The sequence below is a fragment of the Lutra lutra genome, chromosome 9 (genome assembly GCF_902655055.1).
Source record: "Lutra lutra chromosome 9, mLutLut1.2, whole genome shotgun sequence".
Lineage (NCBI taxonomy): Eukaryota > Metazoa > Chordata > Mammalia > Carnivora > Mustelidae > Lutra > Lutra lutra.
The window spans coordinates 38,941,094-38,964,633 of NC_062286.1; the positions used below are offsets into that span (position 1 = coordinate 38,941,094).

General features: G+C 41.7%; 1 long non-coding RNA gene and 2 gene segments (V, D, J or C); 1 reads left to right on the forward strand and 2 right to left on the reverse strand.

Annotated features, from left to right (window-relative positions):
* The window catches only part of LOC125109330 (immunoglobulin kappa variable 2D-29-like), a 664,016-nt gene that overhangs the window by 579,318 nt on the left and 61,158 nt on the right, over nt 1-23,540 (forward strand).
* The window catches only part of LOC125109339 (immunoglobulin kappa variable 3-20-like), a 67,828-nt gene that overhangs the window by 38,835 nt on the left and 5,453 nt on the right, over nt 1-23,540 (reverse strand).
* On the reverse strand, nt 17,075-23,163 carry LOC125109342 (uncharacterized). The gene is made up of 3 exons (XR_007130195.1): nt 22,321-23,163; nt 20,256-21,044; nt 17,075-17,352 (listed from the first exon to the last, which is right to left on the reverse strand). It is a non-coding gene; the product is annotated as an uncharacterized LOC125109342 (long non-coding RNA).

The window sequence follows — 23,540 nt, forward strand, 5'->3', positions numbered from 1 at the left end:
ATACTCTAACCAAGAAAGAACCAAGATGCCCTTCAACGGACGAATGGATAAGAAAGATGTGGTCCATATACACTATGGAGTATTATGCCTCCATCAGAAAGGATGAATACCCAACTTTTGTAGCAATATGGACGGGACTGGAAGAGATGATGCTGAGTGAAACAAGTCAAGCAGAGACAGTCAATTATCATATGGTTTCACTTATGTGTGGAGCATAACAAATAGCATGGAGGACAAGGGGGAGATGGAGAGGAGAAGGGAGTTGAGGGAAATTGGAAGGGGAGGTGAACCATGAGAGACTATGGACTCTGAAAAACAATCTGAGGGTTTTGAAGGGGCGGGGGGTGGGAGGTTGGGGGAACCAGGTGGTGGGTATTAGGGAGGGCACATATTGTATGGAGCACTGGGTGTGGTGCAAAAACAATGAATACTGTTATGCTGAAAAGAAATTTAAAAAAAACTAAGCAATTTAAGGAATTACAAAGACCACAGTAAGAATAAATCAAAATTATATGCAATTCTGTCAGAATAACTGGACTTAGATTTGTTTCGTGACTTCTGTACCCTCCTGCAGCTTGCCATGAGAATGATGTGCCATGGGTAGTCACCACACTGTGTCTTGGCCCCAGATCAAACACAGTCCATAGACTGGAGAACCATTCATCTCCCTGATGAAGAACCACACAGCTGAGCCCTGAGTACATTATCCAAATTATTGTCAACATGAACATCCATGACTATAGAAACAAATGCTTAGTATGACAAGCCACTGAGTTTTTGTCTGGTTTGTTAAAATAGTGGGTAACATCTAACTAGTACAGTTTTTACACATCTCAGCATAGAAATTGACAGGTTTTATTAAACACGATGGCATAAAAATGAATACTTGGAAATCCATTCATAAGAAGATACAAAACAAAGAAATGTTTTTAAACAAATTGGAATTAAAAGTGTAAAATTCACCCCATTGTAGAAACATCTAACTACAATTACTTAGAGTAATGGTGATCAATTCTGTAGATAATTCTGACTTATTACATGTGATTAAATCTAAAGTAAATAAATGAAATTATATATATGAATGAATGTCCATATGCATATATATGTATATATGTATAATATGCATACATGCAGATACATTTTTGATGTGTTTATACAATTATGAATTAAATGGATTAATATGATTCCAGTAACTCCCCATAAAAAACTAGTGTCCAGGACCGGATAAAGTACTAACCAGGTTTAAGGAATTTTCTTTACAATCTTTGTTTCTATATCATACACCAACTGGTATACTTATCTGAATATATGTTTTCTCACTCACTGGAGGTCTAAGGGTTTGAATGGAGTTATTTCTTCCTACAAATCATTACATCCAGTGAAAGCCCCATTATCTCTATGTCCACATTCATGTCATGAATTCCAAGTATAAGATATTATCCAATCTTTTTTTTTACTTTATGGTGGAATCTATTAATATTTTCATGGCATAGGTCACAGCTCTTACAATTTACAGAAAAAATAACAACTAAATGAAACTATGAATCAACAAACATAAAACAGACTGACTGAAAAATGAAATCATGGGTAATACCATTTGTCCTCAAGTGGGACACAGAGGACAATACTCAGTTGTCTGAGAGGAAGCATATCATTTCAGCCCTATTAATTCTCTTTAGCTGGGCACATTTGTGCAGTGCACCAACCAAGCTACTCTATGGAGCACTCCTGAGTCCCCAGCCTCTGCTTCTTAACACATATCACTTGATTTCATCCCTATTGCTCAGAGCCCTCAAATAGGAACTCTGATAATGACCTCCATTGAAGAATAGCTTCAAACAAAAAAAGGGAGGGAGAAATATGATATCTCCTAATCATGACAAAGATCATATTCTATATTCAGATTTTCACATGACTCTGTAAAGAGGTGATGTGGCAACAAGGACAGGGCAATGAGAATGGTAATGCCCTGCTGTCATTGAGAAGAACACAGCTATTACGTGTTTGTTAACAGAAGGGTGCTACCAACGGTAGTCATAGATGCAACTGCCCTTCCTTATCCTCCTTGACAAACAATACTGACTTTGTTGGATAGAAAAGAGTAAAGGAAACCTCATTTAAGCTGGGAAGTCCTCCTACACATACCATTCCATGGTTAGAGTCTGCATAACCAACAGGAAGAAAATGTAAGAATTCTTTCGACAAGGGAGGACATTTTTCATGTAGGAATTCACTTCCTGCTTTTAAGAAAAAGAAGGATGATCTCTCGCAGCAAGTAACAATCACTGCTTGCAGCCAATGAGAAACCACCACAACCTCCAACTGTCCTCCAGTGAGCATTTGTACAAAACAATCCGCCCCAATCTTCTCCTAATGCATAATAAAAGCGGACCTTCCTTTTGCCTCTTCAGACTCAGCAGCAGTTTGCCATAGTTTGCTTTGACCCAAATTGCAATTCTTCTTCTTTTCTCAAGTAATCTTATTTTTGCTAGTAAAATAACTGGCTATTTTTTTCTTTAAGGTTGAAAAGTGGACTAGTAGAATTATTAATTCAGAATAATGATAAAATTAAAAATTCTTGGTGGGGGGCCAGGGAGAAGGGCAGAGCGAGAGGGGGAAAAAGAATCTTAAGCAGTCTCCGAACTCCACACAGAGCCCGATGCAGAGCTTTGTGTCACGTCCCTGAGATCGTGACCTGAGCTGAAATCAAGAGTCTGATGCTAAACTGACTGAGCTGCCCAGGTGCCCCATCACTGCTGATTTTTAATGTCAACACATAAGTAAAGCAACCTCTCCAGGGCCCTGGTCAGGGATATGAATTGACAATTGTATGACATCTATTAGGAAGGGGGCCTGGTTTAGCAGCTTGGTTTCTAAATTCCTGTACAAATCCATAGGTTTTCAGTATCATAGAAAGCAAAGAGAAACACAAAACACTGTCTTTGATGGAGACATAATTTGGTCATTCATTTTTCTAATTTTCTTAACCTATTAGGAACAAGTTGATTTTAAAACTTTTATGAATTTTAATGGACAAATAAAAGCAAAAGCAACTTTTAAGAACAAAGTTGTAGAACTGCAATAGCCACAGAATGAGCAAAAATCAATTACCTACTTTATTTATTTTTTACTTATTTATGGTTAACATACAATATTGGTTTCAGGTATACAACATAGTGATTGAACATTTCTATACCTTATGCAATGCTCACCACGATAAGAGTTACCATGTGTCACCATACAAAGTTATGAAATATCATTGGCTATTTTCTCTATGCTGTACCTTACATCCCATGAATTATTTATTTTAGAACTGGAAGTATTACCTATTCTTTGGTACAGTTTTTTCCCCTTAAATGCATCACAGTATGAATAAAAATGTTTCTGTATGGTATACATTGGCTTTACAAATGTGTTTGAATTCCCCCAAACTATTTCTTTTATTTTTTTAAAGATTTTATTTATTTATTTGACAGACAGAGATCACAAGTAGGCAGAGAGGCAGGCAGAGAGAGAGAAGGAAGCAGGCTCCCCGCTGAGCAGAGAGCCCAACGTGGGGCTCGATTCCAGGACCCTGGAATCATGACCTGGGCCGAAGGCAGAGGCTTTAACCCACTGAGCCACCCAGGCACCCCACAAACTATTTCTTTTATATTAGATCATATAGAGAATAATCTTTCTACATTTTTTATAAAAAGTTAATGCTAATATAAAGATATGAAAAGATAACATGACAAAGAATAAATAGATCAATGTCACCCACACACATAAATCCATAAATGTAGATAACATTTTAATATTTTCTTCCCCTTATATTATAAAAATATGGTGGCAGGATATAGTAAATTTCAAGAATATTAGGAATTAGCAAGAAGGTAAAAATACTTCAACATTAGGAAGTTTATATGAATAAAATGGTGGTTTTCTTTTTGCCTGATTTTAAATCACGTGGAAATAGTTAAGAGAGCTTGGCATTTGTGCAGGGAATTTTTGGGAAGGTTGAGCACGATACAGCCTCTAACTCGTGTGCAAAAGGCACCCGCAGAACACAGAGCACTGGTCCTCTCGGCCACAGAGCCGCTAAGAGGACAGATTTCCCTGATGTTCTGAGGTCAGGAGTTTAAAGGTTCGTCTGCAAGTGCTGGTTGTGTGCTATGATGGGAATTCACCTTCAGGGCTGTGGCTGGACACAGGGATATAGACAACTACCCTCTGAGCCACCATATGGGAGCAACTGTGGGTCCTGAGAGTCTGCCAGCGGGAGAGGGGACATCTGAGATGCTGTGGATCTTGACCTGAGAAAAAATTGGACAAACAGACCCCTCTCACTTCAAAGAATCCCACAGGCTTGCAATGAAAACTCAAATTAAAAAATCACAAGGTACTCGGGATTGAGGGTGATTCACAATAACCCGCTTCCCACCTGAGCAGCCCTGTCGATGTCTTCTGGGAAGAGCAGCTCTGGGGCATTTTATGTTGAACCAAGCGGGTGATGATCCTGGGAGCCCCAGTGAGCCCAGATGATCTACTGATGTAATCATATTATAATGGGTTCTGAATAAAACCTTTTCAATCACAAAGGTAGATGAGATAAAGGTACTTAACACCCTTTTACACACATTTCTAATTTTCATGTAAAAACAGTTAATAGACTAAGAATGGAGTCAGCATCTAGGTTTCACCAAATACATTTCACCCAAATTTAGGGTCATTTATGAGAATTAAAAAATAATGGTATTAATCATATCACTGGATCTGTATGAGGGTGGGGGGGCTTGTTTCCCAGGCATCAGCTCCTTCCCTCTTCTCCCCTGGGGCTCACGGCATCCATCCAAGGTAAGGTATGAAGATGGAGGCTTCCAGGCCTTTCTAGAGCATAATGTCCTGGAAAACCCACAGACAAAAGTGTATATTCATAGGAAAGGTTAGGTCTTAGGGAGTCATCTTCTTTTCATTTCTCATTCTTAGGAGGAAGACCCCCTGTTCTAATCACAAACTCTTGGACTCTGAGGAAAAACAAAGATCACAAAATATAGAGACTTTTTTTCTGACAAACAGCGGGGTGAAGATCCCCCGGGATGAGATGCGAACCCAGTGTCTGTGTGATCCCCCAAAAGGCACCGGTTCTGCACCTGCCACGGACCTGCCCAACCGCTCAGTGATTTGCATGTTTCCCCCAGAGCCCATTTCTGCTCTTCAGCATCTTCATGAAGAGGCTGCTCAGACATTTGAGGCAAAAAGAGCCTCAGGCTTGGCTGTGGATGGAACATGGGAGTCCTGACCCAGCTCCTCTGCCTTCTGCTGGCCTGCCTCCCAGGTGAGGAAGGGAGTGCAGGGGACATCCTGGAAATGGTGGGAGTCCTCTCCTCCTGGCTGTGGGATCTCCCCAGGGATCCTCCCTCTGATTCCCTGACCCCGGGTCTCCTCTCCCTTTGTAAACCCAGGTGCTCTCAGATTAGGGGACCAGGGCTGCCAGAATCTTCTGGGAGGAACATGGAGTGGGACCTGGTAAACAATGGTGACTTTGTGTTTTGCTCTCTACGGAGCTGCCCGTGGGCATGCGGGGCTGACCCAGTCTCTGGCCTTCCTCTCCTTGTCCCTGGGAGAGGGCGTGTACAACACCTGCAGGGCCAAGGAGAGCATCAACGATTACTTGAGCTGGTATCAGCAGAAACCAGGCCAGGCTCCTCAGCATCTCATCTATGATGCTGATAACCTCAAGTCTGTTGTCCCAGACTTGTTCTCTGCCATTCAGTCAGACAGAGAATTCATCCTCAAAATCAGCGTGGTAGAGGCTGAGGATGCTGCTAGTTATTACTGCCAGCGGGATTATATCCTTCCTCCCAGGGTGCTACAGCCCTAACCTCCGGGCTGGGTCTGGACGGGAAAGGGAGCAGTGGGCTGTGCTCGCGGTGGTTCCAGCAGCTGCGTTTTGCTCTGTAGCCTGTTCATCCGAGCAGGAGATGCTTTGGGGAAGGGCTAGCAGGGCTCAAGGATCAAGGGACTTTGTCCTTCAAAAGCTTCCTTTCTTGATAACACAAATCCCAAACCTCAGGAATTCTAAAATGGAATTTCTCTTGCAGGCCTGCAACAGAATTCATCCACAGGATGGACCTTGAACTATATCTCTGATAAACACTCTGTGAAGTAGGCAAAAAAAGGGAAACGCATCCAAGCAAACACTACTACTACTACTAATACTGCTACGACCAATACTAGTATTGCAAATACTAGTACTACGAATGTTAGTACTACTACTTCAGGCACTACTACTGTAATGCTACTACCACTAATACAAATAATAAACATCAACAACTACACTGTCAGCTGCCATCGAGTGAAATCTTGAGGACTTACTATGTATTGAATATTGCACGAAGGACTCATTCATCTAGTGCAATTCATCTCATAATAATCCTCTAGAGATGAGAAATCAGGGGTTCTCAGAGTTTACATTACTCAACATACCAGTCGTTGTAAAGGAAGTAGATGGAAAAAGTATCGGTTGTTTTGTCTCCATAATTTCTACTCATTATTTAACTACATTCATTAAAAAAAAAAAAAATAGTACAGGGCGCCTGGGTGGCTCAGTGGGTTAAGCCGCTGCCTTCGGCTCAGGTCATGATCTCAGGGTCCTGGGATCGAGGCCCACATCGGGCTCTCTGCTCGCAGGGAGCCTTCTTCCCTCTCTCTCTCTCTCTGCCTGCCTCTCTGTCTACTTGTGATCTCTCTCTGTCAAATAAATAAATAAAATCTTTAAAAAAAAATAGTACAACTAAACACAGATCAAGGCAGAGACTGTCTCTAACATCCCAAAAGCTCCATCAGGCTCCTTCCCTGTCAATTCCATGCCCACCCCCCACACACATACCATGAGAGGCCACCCCTCTTCTGTTTTCTATCCACATTGAGCAGATATTCTCTGACATTGAACATCATATAAGTGGAATTATACAGTACATACTTTTTTAATGTCTTGCTTCGTTGGATCAACATGTTCTTTGAACTTCAGCTCTGTTGTTGGTGTGGCCATCATTCATTCTTTTCCTGTTGAACAGTTCACTATTACATAAATACATCACAATTTTTCATTCACAAGAATACTACAGAAGTCTTATAACTTATAGGAAAAGTGGGCAAGCCTCAGTGTATTTCAGACATTTCTTAAGACAGTGTCCCTTTTATTTTTGGATCATCTTTGCATACATTACACAGCATGTGTCTAATAGAAAAAATATCCATGAAGTTATTCTTACCATCAATGCATACAACATACTTTTGTTTTCTATTTCAATCTATTTATCTATTAGTCAAGCTTTTATTATTAAAACATATGATCATAACACTAACTCCTTAGTCCTAGAAAACAGCCCTAGATCTTAATGTGGTTGTCGATGAGACATACTTGGATTAGTTCTAAGTTTGTCTTCCACATGTCCCTTTATTAGTTTCCTCAGTACACCTAAGATGACCATGATTATGGGAACACTGAACACAGTAGTGATAATAATAAAATAAAAAATAAAAAAAAATCCTTGGGGAGGAGTCAAGATGGCGGAGAAGTAGCAGGCTGAGACTACTTCGGGTAGCGGGAGATCAGCTAAATAGCTTATCTAAAGATTGCAAACACCTACAAATCCAACGGGAGATTGAAGAGAAGAAGAACAGCAATTCTAGAAACAGAAAATCAACCACTATCTGAAAGGTAGGACTGGCGGAGAAGTGAATCCAAAGCGACGGGAAGATAGACCGCGGGGGGAGGGGCCGGCTCCCGGCGAGCGGTGGAGCAACGGAGCAAAATCAGGACTTTTAAAAGTCTGTTCCGCTGAGGGACATCACTCCAGAGGCTTAACTGGGGTGAAGCCCAGGCGGGATCAGCACGGCCTCAGGTCCCGCAGGGTCGCAGAAGGATCGGGGGTGTCTCAGTGTCGCAGAGCTTACCGGTATTAGAACGGGGAAGCCGGCTACAGAGACAGAGCCGAGGAGTGACTCTCAGCTCGGGGTTGCCTTGAACCGGTCGCAGGCTCGGTCAGCTCAGAGCGCGGCCGGAGGCCAGGCTGACGGGAGTCATTGGGCGCTGTTCTCTGAGGGCGCACTGAGGAGTGGGGCCCCGGGCTCTCGGCTCCTCCGGGCCGGAGACCGGGAGGCCGCCATCTTCATTCCCGTCCTCCGGACTCTACGGAAAGTGCTCAGGGAACAAAAGCTCCCGAAAGCAAACCCCAGCGGATTACTCAGCGCGGCCCCGGGTAAGGGCGGTGCAACTCCGCCTGGGGCAAAGACGCTTGAGAATCACTACAACAGGCCCCTCCCCCAGAAGATCAACAGGAAACCCAGCCAGGACCAAGTTCACCTACCCAGGAGTGCAGTTTCAATACCAAGGAGAGCGGTGGAATTCCGGAAGAGGAGAAAGCAAAGCATGGAGCTCATGGCTTTCTCCCCATAATTATTTTAGCCTTGCAGTTAATTTAATTTTTTTTCTTTTTCAATTTTTTTTTCTTTTTCTCTTCTTCTGCTAAATTTTTTTAACTTTTATCATTTTCTATTTTAACGTTTTTTAAATAGTTTATCTAATATATATATTTTTTTCCTCTTTTTATATTTTTTCTTTATTGGCTTTCTTTTTTTTAATACTTTCTTTTTTTTTTTTTCTTTCTGAACCCCTTTTTATCCCCTTTCTCCCCCCTCACAATTTGGGATCTCTTCTGATTTGGCTAAAGCATATTTTCCTGGGGTTGTTGCCACCCTTTTACTATTTTACTTGCTCCTTCATAAACTCTTATCTGGACAAAATGACAAGGCGGAAAAATTCACAACAAAAAAAAGAACAAGAGGCAATACCAAAGGCTAGGGACCTAATCAATACAGACATTGGTAATATGTCAGATATAGAGTTCAGAATGATGATTCTCAAGGTTCTAGCAGGGCTTGAAAAAGGCATGGAAGATATTAAAGCAACCCTCTCGGGAGATATAAAAGCCCTTTCTGGAGAAATAAAAGAACTAAAATCTAACCAAGTTGAAATAAAAAAAGCTATTAATGAGGTGCAATCAAAAATGGAGGCTCTCACTGCTAGGATAAATGAGGCAGAAGAAAGAATTAGCGATATAGAAGACCAAATGACAGAGAATAAAGAAGCTGAGCAAAAGAGGGACAAACAGCTACTGGACCACGAGGGGAGAATTCGAGAGATAAGTGACACCATAAGACGAAACAACATTAGAATAATTGGGATTCCAGAAGAAGAGGAAATAGAGAGGGGAGCAGAAGGTATATTGGAGAGAATTATTGGAGAGAATTTCCCCAATATGGCAAAGGGAACAAGCATCAAAATCCAGGAGGTTCAGAGAACCCCCCTCAAAATCAATAAGAATAGGTCCACACCCCGTCACCTAATAGTAAAATTGACAAGTCTTAGTGACAAAGAAAAGATCCTGAAAGCAGCCCGGGAAAAGAAGTCTGTAACGTACAATGGTAAAAATATTAGATTGGCAGCAGACTTATCCACAGAGACCTGGCAGGCCAGAAAGAGCTGGCATGATATATTCAGAGTACTAACCGAGAAAAACATGCAGCCAAGAATACTATATCCAGCTAGGCTATCATTGAAAATAGAAGGAGAGATTAAAAGCTTCCAGGACAAACCAAAACTGAAAGAATTTGCAAATACCAAACCAGCTCTACAGGAAATATTGAAAGGGGTCCTCTAAGCAAAGAGAGACCCTAAAAGTAGTAGATCAGAAAGAAACAGAGACAATATACAATAACAGTCACCTTACAGGCAATACAATGGCACTAAATTCATATCTCTCAATAGTTAGCCTGAATGTGAATGGGCTAAATGCCCCAATCAAAAGACACAGGGTATCAGAATGGATAAAAAAACAAAACCCATCTATATGTTGCCTACAAGAAACTCATCATAAACGCGAAGACACCTCCAGGTTTAAAGTGAGGGGGTGGAAAAGAATTTACCATGCTAATGGACATCAGAAGAAAGCAGGAGTAGCAATCCTTATATCAGATCAATTAGATTTTAAGCCAAAGACTATAATAAGAGATGAGGAAGGACACTATATCATACTCAAAGGAACTGTCCAACAAGAAGATCTAACAATTTTAAATATCTATGCCCCTAACGTGGGAGCAGCCAACTATATAAACCAATTAATAACAAAATCAAAGAAACACATCGACAATAATATAATAATAGTAGGGGACTTTAACACTCCCCTCACTGAAATGGACAGATCATCCAAGCAAAAGATCAACAAGGAAAGAAAGGCCTTAAATGACACACTGGACCAGATGGACATCACAGATATATCAGAACATTCCATCCCAAAGCAACAGAATACACATTCTTCTCTAGTGCACATGGAACATTCTCCAGAATAGATCACATTCTTGGTCCTAAATCAAGTCTCAACCGGTATCAAAAGATTGGGATCATCCCCTGCATATTTTCAGACCACAATGCTCTAAAGCTAGAACTCAATAACAAGTGGAAATTTGGAAAGAACCCAAATACATGGGGACTAAACAGCATCCTTCTAAAGAATGAATGGGTCAACCAGGAAATTAAAGAAGAATTGAAAAAATTTATGGAAACATGGGGCGCCTGGGTGGCTCAGTGGGTTAAGCCGCTGCCTTCGGCTCAGGTCATGATCCCAGGTCCTGGGTTCGAGCCCCACATCGGGCTTTCTGCTCAGCAGGGAGCCTGCTTCCTCCTCTCTCTCTGCCTGCCTCTCTGCTTACTTGTGATTTCTCTCTGTCAAATAAATAAATAAAATCTTTAAAAAAAAATTAATGGAAACAAATGATAATGAAAACACAACGGTTCAGAATCTGTCGGTCACAACAAAGGCAGTCCTGAGAGGAAAATATATAGCGGTACAAGCCTTTCTCAAGAAACAAGAAAGGTCTCAGGTACACAAACTAACCCTACACCTAAAGGAGCTGGAGAAAGAACAAGAAAGAAACCCTAAACCCAGCAGGAGAAGAGAAATCACAAAGATTAGAGCAGAAATCAATGAAATAGAAACCAAAAAAACAATAGAACAAATCAACGAAACGAGGAGCTGGTTCTTTGAAAGAATTAATAAGATTGATAAACCCCTGGCCAGACTTATCAAAAAGAAAAGAGAAAGGACCCAAATAAATAAAATCATGAATGAAAGAGGAGAGATCACAACGAACACCAAAGAAATACAGACAATTATAAGAACATACTATGAGCAACTCTATGCCAACAAATTTGACAATCTGTAAGAAATGGATGCCTTCCTAGAGACATATAAACTACCACAACTGAACCAGAAAGAAATAGAAAGCCTGAACAGACCCATAACCAGTAAGGAGATTGAAATAGTCATCAAAAATCTCCAAACAAACAAAAGCCCAGGGCCAGACGGCTTCCCGGGGGAATTCTACCAAACATTTAAAGAAGAACTAATTCCTATTCGCCTGAAACTGTTCCAAAAAATAGAAATAGAAGGAAAACTTCCAAGCTCATTTTATGAGGCCAGCATCACCTTGATCCCAAAACCAGACAAGGATCCCAACAAAAAAGAGAACTACAGACCAATATCCTTGATGAACACAGATGCAAAAATTCTCGCCAAAATACTAGCCAATAGGATTCAACAGTACATTAAAAGGATTATTCACCACGACCAAGTGGGATTTATTCCAGGGCTGCAAGGTTGGTTCAACATCCGCAAATCAATCAATGTGATACAATACATTAATAAAAGAAAGAACAAGAACCATATGATACTCTCCATAGATGCTGAAAAGGCATTTGACAAAGTACAGCATCCCTTCCTGATCAAAACTCTTCAAAGTGTAGGGATAGACGGCACATACCTCAATATTATCAAAGCCATCTATGAAAAACCCATCGCAAATATCATTCTCAATGGAGAAAACCTGAAAGCTTTTCCGCTAAGGTCAGGAACACGGCAGGGATGTCCGTTATCACCACTGCTATTCAACATAGTACTAGAAGTCCTAGCCTCAGCGATCAGACAACAAAAGGAAATTAAAGGCATCCAAATCGGCAAAGAAGAAGTCAAACTATCACTCTTCGCAGATGATATGATATTATATGTGGAAAACCCAAAAGACTCCACTCCAAAACTGCTAGAACTTGTACAGGAATTCAGTAAAGTGTCAGGATATAAAATCAATGCACAGAAATCAGTTGCATTTCTCTACACCAACAACAAGACAGAAGAAAGAGAAATTAAGGAGTCCATCCCATTTACAATTGCACCCAAAACTATAAGATACCTAGGAATAAACCTAACCAAAGAGACTAAGAATCTATACTCAGAAAACTATAAAGTACTCATGAAAGAAATTGAGGAAGACACAAAGAAATGGAAAAATGTTCCATGCTCCTGGATTGGAAGAATAAATATTGTGAAAACGTCTATGCAACCTAAAGCAATCTACACATTTAATGCAATTCCTATCAAAGTACCATCCATTTTTTTCAAAGAAATGGAACAAATAATCCTAAAATTTATATGGAACCAGAAAAGACCTCAAATAGCCAAAGGAATATTGAAAAAGAAAGCCAAAGTTGGTGGCATCACAATTCCGGACTTCAAGCTCTATTACAAAGCTGTCATCATCAAGACAGCATGGTACTGGCACAAAAACAGACACATAGATCAATGGAACAGAATAGAGAGCCCAGAAATGGACCCTCAAGTCTATGGTCAACTCATCTTCGACAAAGCAGGAAAGAATGTCCAATGGAACAAAGACAGCCCCTTCAATAAATAGTGTTGGGAAAATTGGACAGCCACATGCAGAAAAATGAAATTGGATCATTTCCTTACACCACACACGAAAATAGACTCAAAATGGATGAAGGATCTCAATGTGAGAAAGGAATCCATCAAAATCCTCGAGGAGAACACAGGCAGCAACCTCTTCGACCTCAGCCACAGCAACATCTTCCTAGGAACATCACCAAAGGCAAGGGAAGCAAGGGCAAAAATGAACTATTGGGATTTTATCAAGATCAAAAGCTTTTGCACAGCAAAGGAAACAGTGAACAAAACCAAAAGACAACTGACAGAATGGGAGAAGATATTTGCAAATGACATATCAGATAAAGGGCTAGTGTCCAAAATCTATAAAGAACTTAGCAAACTCAATACCCAAAGAACAAATAATCCAATCAAGAAATGGGCAGAGGCCATGAACAGACATTTCTGCAAAGAAGACATCCAGATGGCCAACAGACACATGAAAAAGTGCTCCATATCACTCGGCATCAGGGAAATACAAATCAAAACCACCATGAGATATGACCTCACACCAGTCAGAATGGCTAAAATTAACAAGTCAGGAAATGACAGATACTGGCGAGGATGCGGAGAAAGGGGAACCCTCCTACACTGTTGGTGGGAATGCAAGCTGGTGCAACCACTCTGGAAAACAGCATGGAGGTTCCTCAAAATGTTGAAAATAGAACTACCCTATGACCCAGCAATTGCACTGCTGGGTATTTACCCTAAAGATACAAACGTAGTGATCCGAAGGGGCACGTGCACCCGAATGCTTATAGCAGCAATGTCTAAAATAGCGAAACTATGGAAAGAACCTAGATGTCCATCAACAGACGAATGGATAAAGAAGATGTGGTATATATACACAATGGAATACTATGCAGCCATCAAAAGAAATGAAATCTTGCCATTTGCGACGACGTGGATGGAACTAGAGGGTATCATGCTTAGCGAAATAAGTCAATCGGAGAAAGACAACTATCATATGATCTCCCTGATATGAGGGAGAGGAGATGCAACATGGGGGGTTAAGGGGGTAGGAGAAGAGTAATGAAACAAGACGGGATTGGGAGGGAGACAAACCATAAGTGACTCTTAATCTCACAAAACAAACTGAGGGTTGATGGGGGGAGGGGGTTGGGAGAGGGGGGTGGGGTTATGGATATTGGGGAGGGTATGTGCTATGGTGAGTGCTGTGAAGTGTGTAAATTGGCGATTCGCAGACCTGTACCCCTGGGGATAAAAATATATGTTTATAAAGCTGTAAAAAAAAAAAAAAAAAAAGAAAGAAAGGATAAATACCCAAGTTTTGTAGCAACATGAACGGGACTGGAAGAGATTATGCTGAGTGAAATAAGTCAAGCAGAGAGAGTCAATTATCATATGGTTTCACTTATTTGTGGAGCATAACAAATAGCATGGAGGACAAGGGGAGATGGAGAGGAGAAGGGAGTTGAGGGAAATTGGAAGGGGAGGTGAACCATGAGAGACTATGGACTCTGAAAAACGATCTGAGAATTTTGAAGGGGTGGGGGGTGGGAGGTTGGGGGCACCAGGTGGTGGGTATTGTAGAGGGCACGGATTGCATGGAGCACTGGGTGTGGTGCAAAAATAATGAATACTGTTATGCTGAAAAAATAAAAAAATTTAAAAAATAAATAAATAAATAAAATCCTTAAAAAAATAAAATAAAATAAAATAAAAAATAATATATGTTATATATTTGATACAGTGCTAAATACCTTACTTTTGTTTAAACTGCAAACAGAACCATTGTTGTCAGAGTTTCAAAGACACAGAAACTGAGACAATGGGAAGTTAGTGAACGGGATCAATATCACACTTCCATAAGCAATGCAGCTTTGTCCCCAGCCCTAATGGGGTGACTTCAGGGACATCTCTGATAATATCAGGACCTTTGGATGGGTAATGTGTGACTGACAGTAAGCTCTAACTCCTGATGTGATGACCATTTATTTGGAAGTTGGAGTAGCAGTGATAAAACTGCCTCCTTGATATGTACAAAAAAGGTTGGGAAAGCGAGAGTTGAATAGCTTGCGTTTTCTTCTCAATGGGCTTGTGCCAAACACCATCTGGAGGAGTTTAAGTGATAGCTAAGGCAGGAGGACACAGGAGAGAAATCCTCCCCTCAGGCTGAGCCTTCGGCATCCTCTGCCATCACGACCTGGGGATAGGTTCCTCAAGGGCAAAGAAGAGGAAGGAAATGGTCTTGGGAGCTGGAAGCCCAGATGGCCTTTTGCAGCCCACCCTGCTGTCCAGAGCCCATGTCAATGCCTGGGTCAGTGCTCTGGGGGGAGATCTGCCTCAGTTAGGACACAGATCGAATCATGGAAGCCCCAGATATCTACAACACGTATAATCATCAAATAGCTTCTGATAAGCCTAGAGAAATAACTAGTACAAGTAAGGGGGAAAAAAGAGCCACAATAAAGAATTATTTGTGCAAAGATGGTAAGTAATTGCATACAAAGGGGGTAAATTTGATCAGTAATGCAGGAACTGCCCATGAAAATCTCACTGTGTTGTTGCTACGGCACAACCAGATGGGATAATGTTGAGCAAACTGCCAAGGTTAAGTTGCGGTGAGGCTGAAGAGCTAGTGGACATTTCACGTGCTGCTGCTGAAATGTGTATTGGCACATTCATGGCGGAAAGTTGTTTGTGATTATCTACAAATGAGGAATATATGCACACCCTGGGGCTCAGTACTTTTTACTCTGATATACACAACAGAATTGACAGTGTACGTGCTCAAGGAATGTCATGACAGTGTTGCTGTCAAACTGGAAACAACCAGTTACTGATCTAGAATGGAATGGCTGCTTCAATTATGGTATTTGCAAACATCTTTATCTACTCTGTGCTTTATCTGACTGGTAGTTTTGAAACCTGTGACAATTTCGATGCCGCCCAAATTACCAATCTTTCATACGGAGTACTCTTCATGTCTTATCTGAAAAGCCATTTCATAGCTCAGATTGATGAATACATTACTACTTATTATTTTTCTAAGCTTTATCACTGGAATTTAGTTCTATAATCTAGCTGGATTGGGTTCTTGGACATGACACAGAGTAGGGGATCAGATTTCATTTCTCTTTCGGTAGGAATACCCACTTGAACCATCCCACTGTATTAGAAAGAACATTCCTTTGTTAATTGTCCTAGGAGTCACGTGTCACAAATTAAGCATCCCCATAGATATATGTCTGTTCGTGGACTATGTTTCATTCCCCTGCTCTCTCTTACATCTTTGTTGCATGCTACAGTGCCCTAATTACTGTGACTATAAATAAGTCTTTTCAAAAAAAGATTTCATTTATTTATTTGAGAGTGAGTGAACATGAGCTGGCGGGGGAGGGGCAGAGGGCAAGGGAGAAGCAGACTCCCCACTGAGCCAGGAGCCAGACCCAGTTCTCCTTCCCAGGACCTGAGCAAAAAGGCAGATGCTTAACCAACTGAGCCACCCAGGAGCCCCATGTGTATTTAAATAAGTCTTGGTAATCAATGGGGTATTCTCTCAAAATTGTTCTTTTTCAGAATTGTCTTGGTTCTTTTTAGCTCAGAATTCCTTATACATTTTATAATGTGCAAAAAAGGTAACTGGGTGTTTATTGGAAGTACATTGAAACTAAGGATCAATTTCTTGAGACAGACATATTGAGTCTTCGGATGCATGAAAATGTCATATTGCTCCATTTATTCAGGTCTCCTTTACTTTCTCTTCACAAAGATTTATTATCTTTGGGTCTGTATGGTGCGTAGACCCAGGTAGTTAACAATGCATGTCCTCTCTTATGCACGTTCAGCTTACACTTTATTTCTAATTGCCAATGCAATAAATTATCCTAGAAAAATGTTTGCTCTGTTTCTGTCTCCATTACTAAAATTCAATTTCCCATTTGGACAATCTGCGATTGCATTAGCCAGGCAAAAGTCAACACAATACAGGACATAATGTAATCCACACGAATATGTGTATGTATTTGGATTTTCAGAGGTGGTACTTTGGGATGAAGGATCAGTTTCTCGGAGAAAGATTCTCTCAGGCACATGTCTAACGTCATGAGACCCTCTGTGACTCCCAATCCCAGCTTCCATGGCAAGGACACTCGGAGTATCATTTCCTTCCACCTTCCTCTTCTCAGGTGGAGCACAGAGCAGCAGAAAGCACGAAAGTAGACACAGAGATGCCAACTTGCTCTGAGACCCGACCTGCCCCACCTCACCAGTCCGCTCTGGCCGGACGCATGAAGAGCTGCTCAGCAAGGTGAGGACCAAAGCAGATTCAGTTAGAGCAGAAACTGCACAGTCCAGACACAGACATGTTCTTCCTCCTTCTTCCATGTCAGCCATAGGATTGGATATGCTGAAGACACATGTAGTCGTTTCCTGCACAGTGACAACCTCAGCCAAGCTGACCGGGACATGGACAGGATAGTCCCTCCCTACACCATTCTAGTGGCTGCGAATGAAGCTGAGGCCATCCTAGAAGCAAGGCTGGGAAAATTCTAGAGACATGAGAATACTGCAAAACAGACATATATTTAAGGAGTTGATAAAAAAAAATAGATTTGAATCTCCTGCCATTATTCTTTATCACAAAGAAATTAGAGTGTAAAGCCTGGTGAAGAAGTGTGAAGGTCATTATTTGAATATAAACAAAGCCTACTTCTTTCTTTGGCACAGCCTCCATAAGATCCCAATAGAGCAGGGTTCAGAGAGATCCCAGGCTGGTGAACACATTGACAAATGGAGGGTGACACATCCCAACGTCATGGGGACAGAAACTATTCACTCAGGATCCTCCCAGTCCCCACTGTGTATCTCTCCATCTAGCTCTTCATCTGAACCTTTATCATATTTTTTAATAACCTTGGAAACATAAGTAGATGTATCTCAAAGTGATGTGAGCTGCTCTAGCAAACTAATCACACCTGAGGACAGAATCATGGACCCCTTGTCTACAGCTGGTCAGAGACAGAGGTCCCTTCTTCACTCCCATTAGACGATGACACTCCTGATGGCCTAGTCCATCTCAAGTGGGGGTCTCCATGCCATCCTGCAGAGCCACAGGCAGCTGCTCTGCAGGATGAAGTGTGGACACGAAGCCACTCAGAGCAGACCCAAAGCCAGGAGGCTGTGCCCCTGAGGAAACTCCATCTTGAAAGTGTTTAGTGTTCTCCACACAGCTGGTCAGGGACCGCCACCTGGCTTCTGCGCACTGGAGCTTCTCCACCCCCGGGTGGTTCCTTGTGCCCAGGGACAGTGGGAACACCTTCTCCACAATATGCAGGGACACCAGTTTCCTCCTGAAACAGACATGGAAAGGACATAGATATAGATTAATAGACTCCTGAAACAAAGCTAAATTCATTTTTCTTTCCTGTCACAAACTGCACGGATTGCATGGAGCACTGGGTGTGGTGCAAAAACAATGAATACTGTTATGCTGAATATAAAAAAAAATTTTTAAAAATAAATAAAATATTTTTAAAAATTCCTCTAATAAAAAACCAAAGTCCCAGAGTGATGACAAAAATAATGTGATGGAAAAAAATAATAATAATGTGATGGACTCTCCATACATTCCTAAAGAACAAAAATAAAGGTGAAAGTGAGGGAATCTGAGGAGAAAGGATGAACCACTATGAAAAGGCCCGCACCTCTGGCAGGTGCATCACACGTGTACAGCAGGAGAGGAAGCGACGATATCCCCGGTAAGGATCTCACCCATGTGCCCCAGTCAGGTCCACTCTGGAGAGCGACCACATGGCTGCACCCACTGGGGGGCTGGCTTAGACTTTTGTTCTACTGCATCCGAGCTCCACTCCCCCTCTGCCCAATCCTGCATTCTCCTTCAGCAGATGGTGACGTCAAGAACATTCCCCAGCCAGTGTCAGACATGCTAAACTCGATGTGAGTCTGCTTTCTGGAAAGAAATGCCTCTGACCAGTGACTTCGGAGAGTAGCACAGAACACATGGTCAGAATAAACTGCATAGGCAGAAGCTATCCATTTTCTAAAATTCACAGGGACAGAATGATGTCAGAAAGAGAGAATGTGGCAGTAGATAATTGAGCACATGTTATGAGTAATTAAGTCAATGTGCTGACCCTCAGAGTATTTTGTCTCTCAAACTGGCAAACTCTAGCTCAGGGTTGCTGAAGCCTAACGTCGCGGCTTCTGACTCAGTTCCTAGACCTAAGTCAGTTCCTACTCTCAAGCACATTGAGTCGGGGGAAGGCCAGTTCTCAAAGGAAAGACCTTAAGGTTTTGCCATAAATATATTGAGAAAATCTGGCTTCTTTATTTTCCCTAAGGAACAGGGGGCTTAGGGCTTGAGCTCAGAATGTGTCCTCTCTGCCCTGAGGACACATGGGAGAAAGTAGTGCTCTGGCATAGGAGACAAGGGAGCAAACTTTCCACAGAGAAAAAGCAAACACACAAAGAAACAATCCATCTCAAATTAAAGCAGTGGAAGAGTATTTGTTAACTGACGAGAAAGCTGTAAGAGTTCATGAGAATTCCTCAGGACAGAAGTTCCATCCATCACAGGAGACACTTTGGGGTTGGGGAAGCAAACTGCTACACAGACTTAAAAGTTTATTAAATAGAGGGATTATGAAGTGGCCTGTGGTCAAAGGGAACTTCTGTCTCATTTTCCCCGATTAGAGTGTGGGGACTGGGGGCCCTGACCAAGGATTAACATCAATACAAGAATAACCTTCACATCTGACATAAGACATTTCTCCCATTTCTTCAAAGGGCTCACAAGAATCTCAGTCCTACAAAAGTCATTTAGTTATTTACTTATTCCAAAAGAACAAAGAAGAGAAATTACAATATTGGGAAGGAATTCAGATTATGTATATGGAGACCAGGGCTTTGGAATATCTAGGTCACTGAATCTCATAAATGACCTTCTTCACATGGTTCAGAAATAACTTTTGAAGTCAGAGGATCAACAGATTCACGTATATATGTGAGCTGCTGGAGCCAAAATTATTCTCTGTGAGTTCATCCTCTAGTGGGTGAGTATTTGCAGTTTTTTAGAAAAGGTGACCCATTTCAGTCACAGGTCCCAAGAATCTACCCAACAGACCTCCTGTTGGAGACCCTCCCTCTGCTGGGTGGCAGAGAGAACTTCCATTTGGGCTCAGTCAGGACACAAGTCTGTTGTCTCTCAACTTCACCAAAGCATTATAAGTTTGTGCTGTTTCGCTGAGAAAATGTATACATCGAGTTCTACACAATGTATGACAGCATTACACTCCCCACCCACACACCCTGACCACAGAATAATGGTCTCACATAAACTAAGTAGCAAGAGAACTGACCCAAGGGACACAAATTACACACTGGTTTCCAGTTTTATAGATTCCAAAGAGACGTCCCCTGGCGAAGAGACAAAAGTGCAACGAAACCCACCTGTGTAAGTCCTTGCTGGTTGAGGTGATGGTGGTCAAGATTAGAGGCTCCTAGAGTCCTGGTCCCCACCTGGACCTCATGGTGGTTCTTCTTACATCCCTTACAGATGTCAATGATTTCTGTGTGTTGTGCAATGACCAATGTTGATGAAGTCACTTTTATTATCCAGGGTACAACAAAGTTCCTACATACACAGGAGATAAAGACTCCTCTTAGGAATTAGGAACAGTCTTTCTTCGGTCTACAGTTAGCAGGGGAAAATTTCAAAACCTTCTCTGTCAAGGAGGAAGCTGTAGAAGGTTTTTGCATTTTTTAGGTATTTCAGGGCAAGAAATTATGAGATAAACAACCAAACACAAAAGGAGACTTTTAAAGTTTTCATGTTACGTTTTGTAGGAAATATTGTTGAAGTTCAAGCATTTGTAGGAAAACGTTGTACAAAAAATAGTTTCAAAACTGATACACAGCAAATAAACATGGTGGATGAATAATTTTCAGCCAAATTTCCACACATTGAGGTTTCACATATGGTGATGGGTAATGTGATTCTGATTTCCTTAGTATATTTGACACACAGTGTTAGATATTGTGATTCTTAATTTAACATGTGTAATGAATAGTTTCTAAACTCATCTTAAGATTTATGATATTTTCTTATATTGTCCTTTTTGGTTTTTTCCTGATTTTATTCATTTCCACTGGTTTAACTTTCTGAATCATTCACCAGCAGGATTCATTAGGTGGGCTGGCATGTTCAAGAGTAAGATTCAGGATTGCTTGGCTAGCACTCTAAGAAAAGATCAAGGGAGAAAACACATGAAAGAGTAAACAAAATGACAACTAGTAATATACAGGACATGGGCTATTAGTCCTATTAGTCCTAGTTCTGTCACAACCTGTCATCAGCACCCAAGTCCCTCCATAGAGTTCAGGGTTTACTTACAGTACCATTGTTACATAATAGTTCTTCTAACTATGGTACAAAATCGCATTCTAGGAGGATTTCCTAGAAGATATTCAGACCGAGATTTGTTGTGGAATCTTGCCTGGACTTGCATGTATTCAGTAATTCTTTAATTCAGTATGACCTTGGATTTGATTTACCCTACAAATTCTATTCCTTCAGTTTCTCCAGGATTTTGTTTGTCTGATAGTGACTTGAGTTGTCAGGTAATTTGAGGTTGACACAACACTCACCAACACCTGACTAACACCTACATCAGGCTGACACACACAGAAGCATCAGGTTATGTCCCAGCCTTAATGAAGGATGGTTGGTAAACTGAAGCCCCAAGCAGCTTAGACCACGCACCCTGTCCCACGGTGATTGTGGTTCACCAAAGACCTCAGAAAATGTCCGTCATAGGCAAGGGTGATGCCAAATTATTAGAAGTTTTATCCCAGTCCTTGCTATTCTCACCTACAGAATCTCATTTTCAACTATAGACTCAGAGCTGTGGATGCTGAACATAAAATCAAGTGAGAGACAACAGCTTCTCACACAGAACTACCAAGGAACCAGACCCCCTAACAGAAATCTGTTACACATGATGAGGGAGCCTCTGTATGGGAAGGGGAAACATTATTTTCTGGGAAATGGGAAACATTCTTCATTCTGTCCATCCATTTAGAAAATATTGACTTAAGAAATCACTCTGCTTTATACGGTGTGTGTGTGTGTGTGTGTGTGTGTGTGTGTGTGTGTGTCTAGCTTATCTAATATGTACCATATGGTATGTATGTTCTATCATCTGTCTATCTTGCCTACTATCCACCTATCCATCTATCAGTCTCTCTGGGGAGAGACACACAACTATGACAGGATACACACCACATTGTAACAATCGGTTACCACAAACTTCATACACTGCCTGAAGCATATAATTCTGTCTTCTTTCCTATTCTCTTCTGCAGGACTATGAGTTCTCCTTGTGTAAGTGAGAGATTCTTTTCTACCTGTCAAGTTCCTCTCACTTTCATCTTCTCAAAGAGTAGATAATTCACGAGGTCTCAGGGTGAGTTTAATTCATTAATAAATCATTAATAAATTATGTAAACCATTAACCTGGAAACAGCAGATCCCAGAGACTCCTGATCTCTCTCCAGTTTATCCTGGGATCTGGAGATTGCTGGCTAATCAGCTGGAGTGGGATCTGTTTCCTCCTGGACATTAGCTGACAGGAATACAGGCAGGATGGCCATTCACCTGCCAGAAATGGCCTCTGGACATGCGTGCCTGTATAGTCAGGGTCTCTGGAGCTTTCTCAGAAGGCAGGTCTATGAGCACTGTGTCCTGCCACAGATCCTGATTATCACAGAGAGATCCTGCTTCCCGCACAGGCAGTAGGGAATTTGTCTCTGTTAGTTTCCCTGCAAAGACAAAAGCCATTTTAAGTTACTGCACTCCCAGAAGAGGGACCTGAGCCCTGCCTTTGGCTCTTTCCTCTCAGCCACACCCACCACAAGATTTGCATATTGTCCCCTGGGGAGGACCTTACCTTGGAAGTCTGACATAAAGGTCAGCTCTGACCTTGTGTCTACTTACTAGGACTCATCAGTTCAGCATCTCAAAATGAGGTTCCCTTCTCAGCTACTGGGGCTGCTGATGCTCTGGGTCCCAGGTAAGAGCAGAGGGGGGAGGAGATGGGAGATTGGGGTGGGGAGAGTGAGCTGTCTGGGTGCTGTTACTCCCTATCCGTGCCCTGTCCAGGGGTGAGATTGCCCTCTAAGAGGGGAATTTAATTTTGAAATCTGTGAAAATTATGAGAAATTAAAGGGAACAAAGAACAGTGTTTTAGTGAGATGCTGAAAAAAAAAAAAATTGTGGCCACTTGGTGCCCTGCAATTCTTGGGTTATCCATGGAAACTGGATATATTTACAGTAGGAATCCAATCACAAATTATGATTTAGCCTAATATAAATGAAATTTTAATTCATAAAATGGCTCATAATGTTTCTCCATAACCTGTACTTATCTCTCATTGTTGTAGGATCCAGTGGAGAGGTCACGCTGACACAGACTCCACTCTCACTGTCAGTCACCCCCGGAGAACCGGCCTCCATCTCCTGCAGGGCCAGCCAGAGCCTCGTACACAGTAATGGAAACACGTACTTGAATTGGTTCCGGCAGAAGCCAGGCCAGTCCCCACAGGGCTTGATCTACAAGGTTTCCAACCGTTACACTGGGGTCCCAGACAGGTTCAGTGGCAGCGGGTCAGGGACAGATTTCACCCTGAGAATCAGCAGGGTGGAGGCTGACGATGTGGGAGTTTATTACTGTGAGC